This window comes from Galeopterus variegatus, unplaced genomic scaffold (assembly GCF_000696425.1).
Source record: "Galeopterus variegatus unplaced genomic scaffold, G_variegatus-3.0.2 Scaffold2726, whole genome shotgun sequence".
NCBI lineage: Eukaryota > Metazoa > Chordata > Mammalia > Dermoptera > Cynocephalidae > Galeopterus > Galeopterus variegatus.
Window position 1 is genome coordinate 81,912 of NW_007728837.1, and position 19,763 is coordinate 101,674.

A 19,763-nucleotide genomic window follows, 5' to 3' on the forward strand; every position below is an offset into this window, starting at 1 on the left:
AACCTGGTACATAGTAAGTGTTTGATAGATATTTGTTGAATGAATGAATGAATGGAAACTAAATCCTGCATAACTGCTGTGCTAAGTGCTTCCACCTCTAAACAAGAAATGGAGAAGCTTATTCGAGTTTAATGCAGAACAAAGGACAGAACTCAGGCCAGGCAGCTGAACTACAAATAAAAGATTCCAGGTGTCTCCTTAAAAGTTCAATGTTTTTATTCCTTAGAACCTGGTGCTGACAAACAAGTACATAAGTCCCACGTGCCCACCTTCTCCCTGAGCTGCTACAACGAGGGCACCCTTCTCAGAACCGGACCTGGAGAAGAGGCGGGAGTGGCCTTGGGGAGAAGGAAGGGACAGTGGAGGTCACATGGGGAGAAGGAGAATGGGATGAAGCGGGTCACTGGCTAGTTGGGGCTTCCGCAGACATGTATCGAGCCCCTACCATGGTCAACCTGTCCCAGGTGCTGGGGACCCCTCGCTGATTAAGGCTTCCTCTGGGCACCCAAGGAGCAAATGGTCCAGAGAACTGTCGCCACTGCAGATACAGCTGCCGAGGGACAGGAGATCCTCGCCTAGTCTCAGGCCTCCAGGAGAGGTCTCGGCACCCAGGGCAAAGGCTCTTTGGGGCTTGAGCGTCCTGTGCAGAGCAACAGAGTGCAACGCTGTTCTTGTTGTCTCTGTCCCCAGCACGGGAGAAGGGAAAGAGAAGATTGCAGGGCTGTGGGACTAGACCTCCAGGTGAGGCAGAACGTGAGGAGGAGCAAAGGTCGCTGGCTCAGCTCAGCCACCACCTCATTAGCCCAGTGCCCCTTCTTCCCCTCTGGCCTCCAGCCCAAACGCCGCTGGGCCAGGCAAGGCTTTGTTTCAAGTCTCAGTCTGGTCCTCTTGCGCCCTCTGGCGGACGTCCGTTGTTTCTGTGCACCCAGCATCCAATCCTCCAGCTCCTCCGGATTCTCCCATTGCTTCCCCTTTGTCACCACCTTTTTCCCCCAAATACTGTCTCCCAAGAGATGAACTCAGAGTGGAGAAAACAAGGGGGTACCTGGACTTGAACCAGGGACCTCTTGATCTGCAGTCAAATGCTCTACCACTGAGCTATACCCCCTGCTGGGATGAGGACTCTTACAAATATTATTTCAGCTTTACAGTCATGTTTTATTACCATGACAGTCAGTGGCAGAGATTCAACTTCAAACACCACAAAGTAAAAGAAGAAGTTTATTGGGTCACAATGTTACCAAACCCAAGTCCGGCTGCCTGCCCCCATACAAAAGCCCTGGGTTGGCTCACCAAAATCTGTTACCCCAGGCATTCAGCTCCTGTCTGAGGCTCACCAAAATCTGTTACCCCAGGCATTCAGCTCCTGTCTGAGGCTCACCAAAATCTTGTTACTGAACCCAAGTCCAGCTGCCTGCCCCAAACAAAAAACAAACAACTTAAAAGTCAGATGTTGGTGAAAATGGAAGTCGGCTCTTATTCAGGAATAGCAGTGACCTGAGGAGAGATGTCAGGCTGACCCATCTCCCCAGTCAACCTGAAGGACAGTGGCCTGACTAAAGCCATCTCAAAGACTCAGATTTACTGAGGGGTTTTTAAAGAGGGTGTCCAGGGAATGGAATGTAAGACACGAAAAGCAGAAGGGAGGGGTCGTGTAAGGGGCCAGGCGCAAATTCTCACCGAGGCTCCTCTGGCTTCTGCTCCCGTCCTTGCTGTTGTCTCAGGGTCCTGCTGGAGGGTGGGGTCAGCACAACTTTACTGATGTCGCCTTTGATTTTTCAGGGTCTGGATAGTACGTGTCTCGTGGCAAGTTTGCAGCTCCGGGCTGACTGGAAAACCACTTTACATTTATGTAATAAGGTCATCATAACCAAGGTTCAAAATATCAAATAACCAAGGAAAAGAGAGAACTCAGAGACGTGCATACTGAGAAAAAAACTGTCTTTTTTTTCCCCTAAAGTCCATGTGGCTTTAGGTCCCAACATGGTGTCAGTCCTGCTCACTTCAACAACAATGAAGGAAATATCAGTGAAGAACCTGACTTTCAAGAACTCAAATGTTCAGAACTCTCTCCCTCCAGCTTTTTTCTTTGGTTGCCTCTTGAGTCAGCTTTAATGTCTCAAACCAGTGTCACCGTGCAGCTGAGACCAGCCTCCGGAATTTGTAGGCTCACATCTCCACTGTGGTTGTCGGAGAGAAAAAGGCTTGAGTCTGAAAAATTCCTCGGGAAGGACTCTAGTTGGTTTGGCTTGGGTTCTGTGCCTATTCGTGACCAACCACTGTGACCATGGGATAGCATATGTGAGTGGTATAACCATTTCAGGAGTGAGGTCTTGTCAGAATATATCTGCTCCCACTCAGAATAGATGCCTATAGTGTGCGGAGGAAAGGTGGTTTTCCAAAAGAAGTCAGGGGCAGCCAAGCACGGCCACAGGGGACCGTCACTGCAGCTCTAGTGCCTTCTCAACTGAGTCTACCATACTGAGGAAGACTAGCAGTGACTTTTTCTGGTGCTCAGAGCCATTGCAAGCCCTACAAAGCCACATTCCTCAATGGCAACCATTCATTCATCCAACAAGTGTTCAGGAGGCGCCTACTGTGTGCTTGACCCTAACAACCACACAGGTCCTGGTCTCAGGACATAACGTCCTGACATGGCAACAAATGACAATAACTTTGGGAACACAGAAGAGAGAGCAGTAACTAAAAGCCTGACCGCAGATGGGGGTAATGACGTGTTCCCCGTTTGAAGTGGGTCTTGCACTCCGAGGAAGGAGCTTACTTAATAAACATGGGAGGTCAGCAGGAATTCCAGGTGAAAATGTCGGTAAGAGCAGAGGAGTCAAGTGCAGTCTAGACAAGAAGGTGCAAGGATGATCGTTGCACAGCGTTGGGTGAGATGTGGGAGAGGAGCCTGGAAAGAGATGTTGACACCCAAGGACTGTTTGTAGCACAACAGGACCCCCGTGCAGAATTAATAAGCCCTGAGGGTGACTTCAGTAGAGAAAAGGGACAATCAGACCTGCCAATGCGTTGGGGCTGGAGCTTAGGGCATTGGACTGCAGGTCAGGAGGTTGGATTCAAGGCCAGATGCCCTCTCCCTATTCTGGCTTTCACACATGAACGTCCTTCTGTTTTACTCACATTGGAGTCCACTTAGGAGATGAAATCTCTTACTCAGGGGGTGTCTTCACTGTGCACCCCAAGAGGCAATTTCCCTGTTGTGGGTTGAATTATGTTGCTAAAAGGATATGCTGAAGTCCTAACCTCTGATGCCTGTGAACATGACCTTATTTGGATATAGGGTCTTTGCAAATGTAATCAATTCAAGATGGTGGGCCCCTAATCCAGTATGACTGGTGTCCTTGTATAAAGAGAAGAAATGCAGATGAACACGGAAGAACGTCATGTAAAGACAGAGGTAGAGGTGGGAGAAAACTGTCTACAAGCCAAGAAACATGAAGGATTAAAGCCACCACCAGAAGCTAGAAAGAGGCAAGAAAGGGCTCTACCCCAAGCCTCAGAGGAAGCAGTTGCTGCTGGCACCTCAATTTCAGACGTCTGTCCTGCAGAACTGTGAGAGAATAACCTTTCGTTGTTTTAAGTCACCCCGTTTGTGGGACTTTGTTATGGCTACCCTAAGAACCACTACAGTGCCCATGCAGGGGTTAGTGGGGCCCTGAGTCCAGGACTAGGATTTGGCATGCACAGGAAATAGTGAAGTGGCCCCAAAGCGCCCCTCCAGGCCAGTAAGTGCCAGCTTCTCCAGCTTTGCTGACCTGCTCACATGTGGGGGTCCTGGATTGCTGGAGCTGCAGCCTCTCTCGCCCAGAAATAGCTTTCCCTGGAGACCTTTGCTCCCCAAGGAAGCAGGGTGCTGAGTAAGAGAAGGGAAGGAAATATTCAACTTAGATTGGGAGAAAATAAATGACATCCACAGTGTGTGATGAATAGAGAACTGCCCACTACACAAAACCCGATTCCTCACATAGGAAGCCAGGGGGCCGGGCCAGGTGCTCTCAGGTGACATCCACCTCCTCTCAACCACCAGAAGAGGGCAAGTGAGGCGGGGACCATAGCACTCTGGAGAGGGTGGCAGAAGGGGCCAGTCTGCAGTGGAGGTGAGTGTGGCCACATCCTAAAAGGTGTTAACTGAGCCCTCTTCTCTCTTCAACCTGTCTAGGCCTCTGTTTCATCACCTGTTAAATGGGGATAATAAAAGTTCCCACAATTGCAAGGATTAAATGAGATTCTCTAGAGCAGGGATCAGCCAACCATGGCCTGCCATGGGGATACATCCCTGTGAGCTAAAAACGGATCTGACATTTTTAAATGGCTGGGGGAGAGGAGAATATGAGACTCCATAAGACTTGGGGAAAAAGTAAATAAGATAATTAAAAAGAAAAAAAAGGCATAGAGTACATGCTTAATAAATACTAGCCATTGCATTACAAAAAAACTTAGTGGCACATGAAAATTATATGAAATTCAAATTTTAGTGTCCATAAATCAAGTTCCATTGGAACCCAGCTGCTCTTTACTGTCTGTAGCTGCTTTCCTGCCACAAGGGTTGCAATAGAGACTGTACAACCTGTGAAATAACAAATATGTAGAGTATGGCCCTTTTCAGAAAAAATATGCTGACCCCAGGCTTAGGGTCCTTAGGGTAGCACCTGTCTCATAGCAAGTGCTTAGTAGGCAATGGCAGTGTTTTAACAGCAGCCAGAAAGCACGGTCAGCTGCAGAGTCCACAGGCCTTGCTCCCAGTTCTCCCCATCAGCTGCTGTGGCCCCAGTGCCACTCCTCACCTGCAAGACCTCCAGGTAAACTCCTCTCAGACACAAAAACTACAAAGTCTGATGCCACACTAGGGTGGCACAGGTGTGCAGGCATGGCACGTGTGTGCATTGGTAGGAGTATACACTGTACAGCCTCGATGCAGGCATCTGGCAACAATTCTCGCAATTATAAAAGCACAAAACTGTGACCCAGGAATTACACTTCTAGAAACTTAGAAGTATATGTGTGCATTTGTGAAATGATATTTGCACGGGGTTATTCCACAGCCACATTCTTTTAATTACAAAACTTTGGAAACAACCCATTGCTCGTCATCTGAGGATTGGTTAAATAAATTACGGTACAGCCATACAATTGAATACTAGGCAGCCGTTAAAAAATGCTGATGCTCTTTATGCACTGATAGGGAAAGACTGCCAAGAACAAAGAAAAAAGCAAGCTTCAGAACAATGTGTATACACCGTAGCATGCTACCATTAGTGGAAAAAGAAAGAGGGGCACTAACATATTTGCTTATATATGTGTGAAAAAAACATGAAAAGATATATAAGAAACTGGCAAGTCTAGTTGTGCAGGGAGGGGAAGTGGTGGCTGGGGACAGGGGTGAGAAGGGATATTGTCGTATACCCTTTTGAATTTTTTAAAATTAAAAAAATTTTTAATTTATTAATATATCATTCTTACAAATCATGATATTTCTTTTGCCCTTTACCCGACCTATCGCTTCCCCAACCCCCGTCTCCCTTCCCCCATCTCTAGTATCCTTAGGTTTTTTCTCTCCTTCTGAAAGTTCAACATATTGTTGTGGTCTTTTCTTTCTTTCTTTCCTTCATTCCTTCCTTCTTCCCTCCCTTCCTCCCTTCTGAATTTTGAACCACGTAAATATATTATTTTTTCAACAGTTTATTACCTATCTAAACAGGAAGTGGACCAAGAACAAAAATTCAAGGAGGCCTCAATTCCTCCCTCTTTGCATCGGTCATCTGTGCTCCCACATAAACATGTATGTTCTTTACAAAAAGTAAATATAAACATTATTAAAACACCCATAATATTTCAAAGATATTAGGAGTAATACAGTTCCCAAACCCAGTTGTTTGTGTAAACTATAATAAAATACGAATAAAAAAGGACACATACTTGCAATTTCTAGGCACCTGCTGTGGATGGAACGTCCCCCCCAAAACTCATTGAAACGACCCCCATTGTAATGGTGTTAAGAGGGTGGGAAATCCAATTAGGGTTGTTGAAAGATAGGGCCTTTAAGAGGTGATTGGATTGTGAGGACTGTGCCCTCATGAATGGATTATTCCATTCATGGCGTAATGAGTTATCACGAGCATGGTTCTGATGGCTTTATAAGGAGAGCAGGGGAACAGCTCAGCTCTCTCTTGCTCAGGCCGTTCTCACCACGTGATACCCTGCATTGCTGTAGGGAGTTCCCACCAAGAAGATGGCCCTCACCAGGTGAGCCCCCTGGGCTGTACACTTCCCAGTCTCCAAACTGTAAGAAATAAATTTCATTTCTTTGTAAATTACCCAGTTTCAGGTGTTCTGCTATAAGCAACAGAAACGGACTGATACAGCACCCTAGGGCTCTAGCACTAGTGTTAGCACTGGTCTCCCAGTGGACTGATGCCTTGAGAACACCACCATGCCTCATTTGCCTTTGCAGCTCCATCACCCAGCATAGTGTCTGGCACATGACTTGGGTCCAGTAAATATTTTTGGAATGACAAAGGCCAATCCAAGGCCCTGGAGGATTGCCTTCTGCAGCCCAGCCAGCAGAGGCGGCACCTCCCAGCCCTGTAGCATTCAGCAAACCGAGGGAGGGCCACAGAGAGAAGAGGCCTGTGGCCAGCACCTGCTGCCCCGGCTTCTGACCCACAGCTCGGTCACACTGTCCTGTAAGCTGTCCACCCTCATGGTGGTCAGCAGTTTACCTTCGAGGGCTGCCATAACAAAACACCACAGACTGTGTGGACTAAACAACAGAAATTTATTTTTTCACAGTTTTTTCAACAGCCACCCAGTCTACTGTATTTTGTTAAAACAGCCCCAACTGACCAGTACAGTCAATATGGTCCTTTTTGTTGCTGTTTCTTTTGTTTTGTGTTGTGTTTGATTGTTATCAAGCACTAGCATTCTAAGATGACAAGGCTGGTGAAATGGGACCTCCCACATATTCGATCCTGTCCTATCCTTTTGGGAAGCAATTTTGGCAATACTGTACTTATTATATTGACTTGGTCATGACACTTCTAGGAATTATTTTAAAGAAATAAATGTCCATGGAAAGTAAACCCAGGAAGAGCATCACCGTATTATTTATAATTTAAAATTAGAAGAAACCCTAAATGATCAGTAGTAGGAGAGTGGTTAACAACATTCGTTCATGGAATGTTATGTAACCATTTTAAGGAAACATCTAGCTTTACTAAGCATCTTCTGTATGCCAGGCACTGCACTAAACAGGATAGACAGAGATGAGGAAAGTGATGCTTGCTTTCAAAGAATTTGCATTTTAGTGGAAAGAGACACACATTCATCCAATCATTCAAATACTTAGTAAGCACCTGCTATGTGCCAACCATTATTCTAGGCACTGGGCATAAGCAGGAACAAAATAAAATCCCCAATCTCATAAAGCTGACTTTCAGGGAAGAGCACAGATAATAATTTAACCATGTGACCAACTCAAACTGGGTCTGTTGTTTAACCATTGCTTAAGCTTTCTTGAAGATGGAGCAGAGGCAAAATTTGCAAGACATGCAGCCTGGGCATGTGCAGTAGAAAAAGCCTTGTTCTCTAAATAACACCCAGAATCAATGCCCCCCCACCCCACCCCAGAACCAAGGAAGCCAGGACATGACCAGAACCTGAAACACTGGAGCCCTTTCAGAAGCAAAGGGTCTGTTGTCCAGGCAATTCTGGTGCTGAAAACCGCCATTCCATACGTTACCATCAATGGCCAAACTTAAATCCCACCCAAGCAAAACCTGGCCCACCAGCACTTCTGCATACCAACCTGTCCCTTAACGCATTGTATTAGTCCATTTCTGTTGCTTAAAACAAAATACCTGGAACTGGGTGATTTACAAGAAAACAAAATTTATTGCTTATAGTTTCAGAGGCTGGAAGTCCAAAGTCCAGGCAACACATCTGGTGATAACTTTCTTTGGTGGCAACTTCAGTGAAGGCAGGTGTCACATTGCAAAATGGCAGAGCAGAGAGAGCAAGAGAGGTAGCTCGTGATGCACGTCCTTTTTAAACCCTCAGAGCCACGCCCATGACCAGCATTTTTAATCCATTCACTGTGGCATGGTCCCACAATCTAATCACCTCCTCAAGGGTCCACCTTTCAATTACCGTAGTAGAATTTTCACTCTCATCTGTTTACAGTGGGGGTTAATGAGGTGGGGAGGCATCCAGTCTATGGCACCCATAAAAGTTTGACCTAACCCCAGATTGGGGAAACAGACTTGAGCATCACCTCATTGGTGGTCTGGCATACAATAATGTTCTTTCTTCTCACAGAGCTTTCTATGTGCATCAGGCACGAGCTATTGTTCAATAACAATTTGGAGATAGAGATGCAACCCATGGGCCCTTGACTGCCTACTCAAGGCTCTGCAACCCCTAGAAGGAGTGCCAACTCTTGTTGCTGACCCTAAGCAACCACCTAGACAACTTTTAGTCTGGCAGTTTGGCCATTGAGACCTGCTGTCCCCACCACAGCGTGGCAAGTCCCTTGGCACCCATTCAACTTTTGTGAAAAGAAATTGCTCCAGAAAGAAGACATCCCTGGGTGAGTGACCTCACTATATGCCTGTACCCTACTTTGTCTTTTGATCTCATGAGAATTGTGGGTTGGAGTCCCACCCTAGAGAGACCTTGGTGGATTGGAGTCTCAGGACTTGGGTTTGACTTCCAGGAAAAATTACAGACAATATTAAAGATTATAACCATGGAGGTGCTCACTTAACTTGCTTTGGGATTTCAGGTTAAGAGAGTACTCAATTTTCTGTTTATTTTGTATGCTAGTCTTGTTCTGTTTGTTTTATTGGCTGATTGAGACTAGATTCTTTGGTGACCATAACAAAACCTTCTAAGTCCTGCATTTATGAGGGTTGCCAGACTCTGAAAATAAGTTGCTCCCTCTAGTCCTTTAGAATACTCTCAGGTGACTGAGAGTCTTGCAGAGTGTCAGGATCTTTACCATGACATGAAGCAGTCTCATAGGAACTCCCATCAGAAAACATCCTGTTTCGGGCCGGCCTGTGGCTCACTCGGGAGAGTGCGGTGCTGATAACACCAAGGCCACGGGTTCGGATCCCATATAGGGATGGCCGGTTTGCTCACTGGGTGAGTGTGGAGCTGATAACACCGAGTCAAGGGTTAAGATCCCCTTACCGGCCATCTTTTAAAAAAAAAAAAAGAAAGGAAACATCCTGTTTCTGGGTCAGAAGGAACTTTCAAGTGTTCATCTGGGAGCACATAAAGGATTGATCTTCCCAGCGTCTCAAGCAACCCAACACTGCCTAGTGTTTAGGACCCTCTGTGACATGTAAGTAGACTGACCAGCTCGGGGGTAAAATCCAGAGAGGTGATACCTATAAGCAGCACAGGTCCTGATCCAAAACTCACTCCCTAGAAAAAGGATCTTTGTTCTGGTCACCTTAGACAAAGCTCTCCCCAAATTGTGGGAAATGTAAATAGCATTCCCAATTGCAGTCCTTCAGGATGTATCCTTCAGAATTGGGCAAAGATAAGCTATGAACAAATGAAAAGAACAGATATCAGATTTAAAACTAGTTAAAATCCTTTGTATACTCGAACTTCTTGCTTTAGATCTCCCGCAGCGGGTCACTCCAGCCTGTAGTCAAGTGCTTAAGATTCTGAACTTCCAGCCAGGGAGCCAGTTACTTAGAAATGTAAATTTCTTCAAAATGTTAACATCCAAAAAATTAGCCAAGTGACATATGAGCAGATGTAAACTTACTGCCTTGCTTTCTTTAAAACTCAAGGGCCACAGCCTCGTGCAGCAGATAAAGCTTTAATTTGTTTCATTTATTGAGATGTTTGAATCCACTGTCCATTTTAAATTCATTAGTTTTATACTGTAGCTGTCCCATGATCTTTATTTGTTTCTGTTTTTATGTATGCATGTATACACGTGTAAGCTGTATGTTGTGTGTACATGTATGTTTATGTCTATACGTGTGTTTGTATACTGTCTACATGGTACCAAATTGGCTTTTAAACAAGGCACACTCATAAATTAATAAGCCTAAATGCTGTTAAAGTTCATGTGACTTTTGTAATCTTTGAAAAATAAAACTAGTTTTTAAGTTATTGATAAAATAAATTGAATATGTCTTCAGGATTTAATTTAGATATTTTTGCTTAGATCTATACTGGTCTATTGCTGTCTCTGATAGATGTTTTACGGTCATAAAATTGTTGCTTCTGTTATATCTTTGATATTTGCTTAATTTGTCTATGAGCTAAAGGCTGTGAGGACTGGCTGCTGGGTTTCCCCCAGAGCCTTGCACATACCTTGTTGTGAGCTTATGTCTTCGGTTATGAGCCTCTGAATTCAGGGGTCTAGATAGGTGACTATGGTGATGCCTGGGGACATGTGTGTCCACAGTGCATGGGTTACCAGCTACAAAGCAAAGACAATCCCAAAATGATCTTGTGCACCCTGTCCCAGCTCTGTCCCCTGGCTGTGCTGGAAGGAGTCATATCTTCAGACATTATCTTTGTAGCCCTGTTCTCTGTCTTGGGCTCTGCCCCTGATATGTAAATGCAGGCAGGCTTTGACCTTCATGGCTGCCCTGGGTACCACAGTGACCCAGGATGGCTAGAAGGGACATTGTGGAGGGTACCTGTGTCCAGTATCTAAAATACCTTCATTAAAACTGGTTGATACAGGTTTAGCTTGGTTTTACTTTTTCCAAGGGAAAAGGGTTAATTTAAATGACTACTTTCGTTTTCTATGAATGATTCAAATATAATTGTTAAAAACAAGTAAATTAAGTAAATGCAAATAAGATAAATGTTTATACATAAACTTGTCATAGTTTCAAAAATCTTTTCAGTAGTTTGAAATCTTAAGGTCATGTTACGTTAAATTAAGTATAAGGTAATCATAAATGTCCCAGTTATTTCTAAGTTAGAATAGTGAAATATTAATTATTAAACAGGAATTTAAGTTTATATATTTTTACATCCTGTTTTACATGGTATTAAAAAGTCTAAATATATTTAGATCTGTTAAAAAAAATAGAGGAAACATGTCTTTCCAGAAATTAGGAAATGGTTTTTATCTACAAATATTGATATAAAACAGTTCCAAATTGCTTGCTTCCTAGGTTTTTCACTGGAAATTGGGGTTACTAAGAGTTAAAAGTACAGTTAATATATGTAATTAAAATGATGAGGTAGAAACAATTCTCCACACAGACTGTGTAAGGAAAGTAGGATGTCAGGGAAGTAGAATATGTTTTTGGTGAAAAAGTTTATAAGAAATTAGGATGTGGTTTTTGTTGAAGGAAAAGAAATTTGTGTAGTTTAGAGGGTATTGAGAGTTTCAAGTTAAAGGAGTAAAAAGAAATGTTACGAACAAAACTGAATGAATATCGTTGAAAAAACTGTAAGAGGTTATGAAATGTTTATAGAAATCCTGTGTAGCCAAAACTGAGATGGAGCAGATTTGTTTATAAAGGTTTATTAAAATTAGCTTTAGTATTAATAGTACACTGGTACAAAAGTGAAACTTGGTTTTCTCTTTTAAAAAAGATTTTAACGTAATATTGATAAAAGATGGTAAAAGATTTGTGTTCACTTTTTGAGTAAACTGCAGGAAAAAAGAGTGAGAGTAAGAAACAGATTCTGTGTATTTATCAGGTCTTTGAATTACTTAGGGTAACTGAGTAAGAATTTGGGGGGGGGTTCAACATAGGTAACTTTATATTTGTATAAATGTGTTATTAATGTGTGTTCCAAAATTGTATGAAATTCCTAAAATCTGACATATCTTGATGTATGTTACAAGTTGTAGTTTTGGCTATTACAAAAATTGTTGTGGACCAAAGAAATAACCAAATTTCTTTGCAAATGGTGCCTTAAACCATGCCATTTTGAGTGTTGATTGTCCACAGTACGTTGCTTTATTTTGATGCTTCTTCTAAAAGATTTTACAAGCTACTATAATAGTTGTGTCTTCCAAAAAGTTCATGAAAAGGATAAAACAGTATGACAGGTGCTCTAATATAACACAGACCTCTACTTGATGACTTTGAAATTATTCAAGTGGACTGGGTAAAAACTCCAGAACTCTAATGAAAATGAAAAAACTGGACTCGTAGAATTGCTGGCCTAATCTCAAGGAGAACAGGAATTAGTTACATGAGACTGAATTGATAAAGGACTGATATAATTTTTCAATAATTTTTTTGAAATATCAGTAATCCTTCTTATATTTCGTTTTCCAGATTTTAAGGAAATTTATTCTCTTTGCGGCTATTTATAGCTTTACAACCATTTGGTAAAGTATATTTTTATGAACAAAATTGAAACATTTACCTTTCTCTCTACTTGATCCCCCAAGGATTTTGACACTATTCCTGAGTATTCTTATTTATGTCAATAGTTATTTGCACAAGTTCAATAAGAATCTGTTTTGTAACAGATTGGAGACATTGGTTATTTTGTCAAGGCTTTGACTAGAATGCCATATTTTCAGATATGATCAGACTGCTTTGAGGAATTGAAATGGACTTTATAAAGCCAATAGACTTGGAAAAAGACTGGCTTGACACCTTGCCTACATGATTGCAGGGTTCCTAACCTTGTGGCAAGTAAATAATATCATTTTCTCTCAGGCCCAAGAACCTGAATATATTTGGGGGACCGCCAGAAAAGAGAAATTCACCCAAGTCTACAGGTACAGTGTGAGAATGAGCCAAATCCTTGGACTGGCTTCCTAAGCCTCGAGAGGCTTTTAAAGGTCTTATCTGAGATTCCTTATAAAAGTCACAGCAAAGCCAACTTTTAAAAATCCTATATGATAAATCACAATTCTTGCTGCATAATTTTTATTGCAATTATGCAAATAATCAGCCCAGAGGCTAATCTTATTTTGCAAATAAGTTAGTTTTGTCATAAATATCTTTGATAGTAAAGGAGGACCAGGGAGAGAGAAAAATCATGTTTCAGAAAAAATATAGTACACCTGTTATTAGATTCTGGCCCTATGCATTGTTTTTGAGTTTTTATTATCTGGCTGAATTCTGAATTTTTAATTTCTTCCAATATCTGGCTGCAACTCCTCATACTAATGTTTCAACTTACATATAAACAACCTTTGTGCCTATTGCTGTATGGATTATTCAGAAAGTTTACTGGGATACCTGATGCAAATTACTAGCTAGGAAAAAATTGCCAGATTGCCACTTTGTCTGTTATATAAAAATATGCCTCTGTGCTTATTGTTTCCTACAGATGTTCCCCTACAGTAACAAGACTTGGAAAAATCATCACCCTGAAGACCAGTTATGGCCTCAGTGAAAGGACATTACGCCTCTTTTCCCTTGTAACGGATATGAAGAAAAGAACTTTGCGAATACCTCTTGGTGGCTGGCCATGCAATAAAGCTCTTTCTTCTCACCGAAGTCAGTGTCACAGAGTCTGGCTTTCTGTGCACATCGAGCACCTAGCCCATTGCTCAGGAACAGTAGTAAAATAATTATATGTCAGATAAATATCTGTGCTGTGAAGAAACACCAGCAGAGTTAAGGACCATGGAAATGACTAGAGTGGCAGGCACAGGTTGTTATTTTAGATCGAGTACTAAGGGGTCACATCTGAAAAGCGATCTGAAGGGCATAGGAAGCAAGCAGTGTAGACGTCTGAGGGGAAGGGCTTTCAAAAGGGGGGAGCAGTGAGAGCAAAGGCCCAGAGGCATGACCGAGTGTGACCAGGTGAAGGGAGGACAGGTCCTTCATCCTGATGATGAGGGAAGGAACCAGGTGGGCAGCACAGACCACAGGAACCACACGAGGTCTTGCTGCAGAACACAACTTTTGAGTCAGGGGGTGGTGGCAGATGAGATGAGAGAGGCTGGCAAATGAGGACTTTGGACATTATTCACATTGTCGGAAGTCACTGAAGATTCAAGCTGAGCAGTGCCATGATTCCAGTTTTTATTCAGTCCATCACTCTGATAGGTTCGTAAAAGAGGGGAGTGAGTGGGATAAGATTATTTAGCAACATGGAAAATGCTTATTTTAAATGTGGAAGGTGGGTTACTTAATCACTTATATTTTACATGTGTATGCGTAAACACACGAGACAGAACAAAAGACTGGGAGGCATGATATCAAAATCACGGTAGTGATTGGCTGAGGTGTTTGGGATTTCTTTCTTTCTTTTTTTTTTTTAAAGATGACCGGTAAGGGGATCTTAACCCTTGACTTGGTGTTGTCAGCACCACGCTCAGCCAGTGAGCAAACCGGCCATCCCTATATGGGATCCGAACCCGGGGCCTTGGTGTTGTCAGCACCACACTCTCCCGAGTGAGCCACGGGCTGGCCCTTGGGATTTCTTTTCTCTCTAAAGATTTTTCTGTAACATGCTTCATGTTACATGTATGACTCTTTAAAGGGCTGGCAGCTCTCCACTACCTACATAAAATTGAAATTCCAAGGTTTGGCAAACAAGGCCTTTCATTTAACCACCAGGTTCAGGACATGCCCAGAACTCAACACATGTGTTGATTTAATGACTCCAAATCCACCAACCTCTTCATGCCAGGTCCCCTCATGCCACCCAGCTCCAGGCACTCTGATTTCCCATTTGTGAACACTTGGTTTGTGCTATATGGAATTCTACATAGAATGATTTCCTCCCTTGAGACACTAACTTGTCCTTTGAGACCCAGCACAAGTGTTATGCTCCCAGGCGCACATCTCTGATGCTCTAGGCAGATTGTCTCTCCCTCCCCTGGGTTCCCACATCAGTGTGTGCTCCACTATTTCACTGTCACTGCTTTGTACTGGATTCGAACCCTTTAGTGTCTCACATACACACACACCCTCAGAGCTGGACTCTCTCACAGCAGATCCCACATTGTAGTTATTTCTACACATCCTGCACCAAGCATGGAAAATGCTATTGAATAAGTAAGTAATTAAATCTATAAACTGCAATCCCCCAATTGCAATGTAGTTTCACAGTAAAAGGACAGAGACTCTGTCTCAAACTCCTGCTCTCTTCAGCAGTGCTTGGAACAGGTAGAGCGAACACCTCTCAAGCACGCCTTACATCAGGACTGCAGTAGCACAGCACTCTGTGCTCAGAAGGGCCTGTGTTTGGTTTTACGCTCTACTGTCACTGTCTCAAAACTCCTAATAATCATACCTTTTAACTTGTGTTTTGCAGGTGAAGTCCAAAGGGGCAAAGAGCATGACCTGAGCAGAGGAGATGCACACAGTATGTTCCTTGCTGCTCTATTTGCATCTAGTGCTTGTGACACCCCATTACACAGAATTCCAGGGGCCCAAGATGTATGGAGTCCAGCGAGTATCAGTGTGATACCAATAAGCATGTTCCATCTACTTCTGAGAAAATGGGGTGCTGACAGCCTGAGAGGCCATACTTGACTTGGAACCAGAACTTTCTTCAAAGGCAGAAAGAAGGTGGTGGTGCTCTAAGAAACACAAGCAACCATGGAAACGCATCACATGCTTTCTACTCTGCGCTACGCATGTCCTCACACTTGTGTTAGCCAACCACTCACGCTGGAAATGACGACTTAGAAGGAAAGAGAAAGAAAGGGCAATCCATAGCTCCTTTTCCTTACAGTCCCTCCGCTCGTTATCAATCTGAAGACAGCACTAGTCGAATGTGCACATATCAGGAAGTGAAATGAAAATAATTGAGTTCGTTGCGTGTGGTGTTTCCTCTGTTCTGCTAAGAATGAAATGCATAAACTGCAAATGTGAATTATGTAATTCCAGTGATTCTGTGTCTTATATTTACAAATTATATCTTATATCTTATGAATATAAATTCCCTTATATTTGCACTTAAAACTGTCATTTTACAATACAAAGATGAATGGTAAACTTAACACTAATAATTTAAATTTTTAATTTTTCTTAGAATGACACTAAAGAGCAAATAATCACCTATGCAGGTCAAGAGAGAGACTGTGGAAGAAAGGATAAAGCTTTGCATTTTAGTACCCTCAATGGCACTTTTTTCTTGGCTTTTAAACAAGGGGCCTCACATTTTTATTTTGCACTGGGCCCTGCAAATCATGTAGCTGGCCTGATTCTGCCTGCAGGCTGTAGTTGCCGACTCCTGTGCAAGGGCAATGGCAACCATAAGGCTGGTGAAGGGGTTGGCTTGCAGTGACAACATCGCAAGCTTCACAGAAGTAAAACCGCAAGCCCAGGAGAGCCAACTGACAACTTCAGGCAAACTAAACACCAGGTCACTTAGGGCGGCTTTGAAAGAGGCTCTCACCTACTATAGTCACAGGGCAGTCTGCACAGGAAGTCAGATGTAAGTGTGCCAGGGAGGCAGTGTCAAGCACCAACAGAGCCCCTAAGGGGCAGTGGGACCTGAGGATGGGACCTGGGATTTGGATGGACGAGCCAGAGAAACTGGGACCGCCCCCCCCCCAAAACCCCTTTCATCTTCCGGAGAATAGAAGGAGCCTCCTTACCCCTGCTAGGAAAAAAGAGAACAGCCTAGAAGCCAAGCAGTGGCCTGTCCTAGAGCAGGCGAGAGCCTCTCCTACCTCACTTCCCCAGGCCAATGGCCAGTCACATCTCAGCACAGCCCAGCGGGAAAGCACAGTCCCCACCCCAGGAGGAAATGAGCTATATGCCAAAGAACTGCAGGACCTGGATAATGTGCATTAGTCTCCTAGGGCTGCCATAACAAAGTATCACAAACTCAGGGGCTTAAAACAGCAGAAATTGACTCTCACAATTCTGGAGGCTAGGAGTCTGAAATCCAGGAGTCGGCAGGGCCATGCTCTCTGTGAAGCCTCCAGGAGGATATGTTCTGCGTCTTTCTCTCAGCTTCTGGTGTGACTGGCAATCCCTGGCGTTTCTTGGCTGGTAGACGTATCACTCCAAAATCACTCCATTGTACCAAGACATTCTCCCCTGTGTGTCTGTGTCTTCATGTGGCATTCTCTTCTTTTTTTTTTTTTTTTTTTTTTTTTATTTTTTTTTTTTTCAATATACACTGTATATGATTATTATGGCCGATCACCGACACCTCCCTCCCTCCTCCCTCTCTCCCCTCCCCCCCAAGAATGTCCTTTCCGTTTGTTTGTTGTAACAACTACAAAAAAAGTATAGTTGTTATATCTTCTTCCCCACCCCACACCCCCCGGTTTTTTTTTTGTGTGTGTGCGTGTGTGTGTGTGTGTGTTTGTGGGTAAATTAATTTGTTTATTATTATTATTTTTTTTCTTTTAGCTCCCACCAATAAGTGAGAACATGTGGTATTTCTTTTTCTCTGCCTGACTCGTTTCACTCAATATTATTCTCTCAAGGTCCATCCATGTTGTTGCAAATGGCAGTATTTCATTCGTTTTTATAGCTGAGTAGTATTCCATTGTGTAGATATACCACATTTTCCATATCCACTCATCCGATGATGGACATTTGGGCTGATTCCAGCTCTTGGCTATTGTGAAGAGTGCTGCAATGAACATTGGGAAACAAGTATACCTTCGACTTGATGATTTCCATTCCTTTGGATATATTCCCAGCAGTGAAATAGCTGGGTCATATGGTAGATCAATCTGCAACTGTTTGAGGAACCTCCAAACCATTTTCCATAGGGGTTGCACCATTATGCATTCCCACCAACAATGTAAGAGAGTTCCTTTTTCTCCGCAACCACACCAGCATTTATCTTTCAGCATCTTTTGGATTTTGGCCATCCTAACTGGGGTGAGATGGTATCTCAGTGTGGTTTTGATTTGCATTTCCCGGATGCTGAGTGATGTTGAGCATTTTTTCATATGACTGTTGGCCATTTGCATATCTTCTTTAGAGAAATGCTTACTTAGCTCTTTTGCCCATTTTTTAATTGGGTTGCTTGTTTTTTTCTTGTAAAGTTGTTTGAGTTCTTTATATATTCTGGATATTAGTCCTTTGTCAGACATGTATTTTGCAAATATTTTCTCCCACTCTGTTGGCTGTCTTTTAGCTCTGTTAATTGTTTCTTTTGCTGTGCAGAAACTTTTCAGTTTGATATAGTCCCATTTGTTTATTTTTCCTTTGGTTGCCCATGCTTTTGGGGTCATATTCATGAAGTCTGTGCCCAGCCCTATTTGCTGAAGGGTTTCTCCTATATTTTCTTTAATAAGTTTTATTGTTTCAGGGTGTATATTTAAATCCTTAATCCATTTTGAGTTGATTTTAGTATATGGTGAGAGGTATGGGTCTGGTTTCAATCTCCTGCATATGGATATCCAGTTATCCCAGCACCCTTTGCTGAAGAGGGAGTCCTGACCCCAGTGAATAGGCTTAATGCCTTTGTCGAAGATCAAATGGCAGTGAGTGCGTGGGTTGATTTCTGGGTATTCTATTCTATTCCATTGATCAGTGTCTCTGTTTTTATACCAGTACCATGCTGTTTTGGTTATTATAGCTTTGTAGTATAGTTTAAAGTCAGGTAGAGTAATACCTCCAGCTTTATTTTTTTTGCTCAGCGTTGCTTTGGCTATTCGTGGTCTTTTGTTATTCCAGATAAATGACTGTATAGTTCTTTCCATTTCTGAGAGAAATGTCATAGGAATTTTGATGGGGATTGCATTAAATTTGTATATTACTTTGGGTAGTATAGTCATTTTCACTATATTGATTCTTCCAATCCAGGAGCATGGGATGTCTTTCCATCTTCTCTTCTTATGACACCTGTCATACTGGATTAAGGGCCCACCCTCGTCCAGCATGACGTCATCTTAATTTATATCTTAAGTATATCTACAAAAACTCTATTTCCAACTTAGGTCACAGTCACAGGTACGAGGGGCTAGAACTTCAACATATCTTTTGAGGAAGACACAATTCAACCCACGACAACGTGCCAGCAGCAATCAGAGCAAAGCATGTGGGTCTGGATCACTGGGGAGGGGGCGGATATGAGGCTGGATAGGAGAGAATTCACCAACACGGATGCCCTCCCCCATGACTCTGGATTCAATGTTCCAGCAAGGTGACCTGGAGCCAGTCTTAACCATCTGCTGAAGGCTCCTTGAAGCTTGGGCATGACAATGGCCTACAGGACATGAACAGGAAGTTCTAGAGAAGCATAGTAATGAAGAAGGGATCAGAAAGCTCTTGAGGGTGGAAATGTGTCTTAGCTCAGTCTGCCATAACAAAATGCCATAGACTGGGTGGCTTAAACAACAGCAATTTATTTCTCACAGTGCTGGAGGCTAGAAGTCTGAGATGAAGGTGCCAACATGGTCGGGTCCTGGAGAAAGTTCCCTTCCTGGCTTGCAGACAGCCACCTTCTCACTGTGTCCTCACATGGCAGAGAGAGTTCTGGTGTCTCCTCCTCTTCCTGCAAGGGCACTAATCCCATCATCTAAATTATCTCATCTAAACCCAATTACCTCCCCCAAAGGCCCCGTACTCAAATACCGTCACATTTGAAGTGAAAGCTGGGACTGAATCATGCCCAAGCAGAATGTTAGAATGGATTTACCATGTGAGACCAGAGAACCCACCACCTTTCTTTCCTGGAGGATCAGAGGACTATCACTGCAATAGGGATGCACTTCTTATTAAGGCAAGGGTGACACAGGTATCTCAGGGTGACTGTTGTCTGTAGCCTGGGGTTGGTGAGAGGAGTTACTGCCACAGAACTGAGCTCCCTGGTGCCAAGAGAAATGATGAAATTCCTAATGGCAAAGGCCAGGT

At 43.2% G+C, this 19,763-nt stretch overlaps 1 non-coding gene across 1 annotated transcript; it reads right to left on the reverse strand.

Moving 5' to 3' along the window:
• Positions 1-1,036: 1,036 nt before the first annotated feature.
• TRNAC-GCA lies at positions 1,037-1,108 on the reverse strand. The gene has a single exon. It is a non-coding gene; the product is annotated as a tRNA-Cys (tRNA).
• Between the last annotated feature and the right edge of the window lie 18,655 nt (positions 1,109-19,763).